The following is an 838-nucleotide window of genomic DNA, read 5'->3' on the forward strand; positions in this document are numbered from 1 at the left end:
TCTAATTGTGAAACTTTGCTGCAAAAAATAAGTTATGAAAATACAAAGAACCTCACAACACTCTCTCACGTGTATACGCTCATGGAATTTTAGGCCACTCTGTTTGCACTCATTTACACAAATGAAGCTCTCATTCTCACCTCTCAAAATTTTAAATAGAGCAAAGATTGAATTTTGAACTCTGGGTCGATTCAAAACTAAAAAGATGAAAGTAAATAAAAATCAAATTGAAAAAAAAATGCAAAGGAAACATATATCCGATCTTGAGCCTGAAGCTCTAATACCAAATGATAAGATAAGGAATCAATACAAGGGGAATAAGATTCGGATTACCTTGTTGATCGAATATCTCAAGTCAAGAACACTTTGTTTGAGATTCGAATCACTCCAGAAGCAAGATCGATCATGTCTAGCTTCAATGATTCTAGTTGATCAAATATCTCAAGACAAGAACACTTGATTGAGATTCGAATCACTCCACAAGCAAGATTGATCATGTCGAGCTTGAATGATTCTACATGCAACCTAAACTACATAGAGTTGCAAAGAAACTTAGCCATTGGCTAAAGAAAAGCACAAATGCTTCTTTTGATATATCTTCTAAGTCTGATTACAAATACAACATAGATGGCTTTATATAGCCTCAAAATGAAACTATTAAAGGCATTCCAAAAGTTGTAACATTCACACTTTATGGCCATAATTAGCCATTATGTAAATGTAACCGAAATTAAATAAAAAGTCTTAAAACACAATAACTCTAAATTATAACCCACCCAAAATTTACAACAATCAAACTTTATTCTTCTTCAATGTAGCATGAATTGAAACATCTTTT

This window comes from Cucurbita moschata, unplaced genomic scaffold (genome assembly GCF_002738365.1).
Source record: "Cucurbita moschata cultivar Rifu unplaced genomic scaffold, Cmos_1.0 Cmo_Scf00111, whole genome shotgun sequence".
Classification (NCBI taxonomy): Eukaryota; Viridiplantae; Streptophyta; class Magnoliopsida; order Cucurbitales; family Cucurbitaceae; genus Cucurbita; species Cucurbita moschata.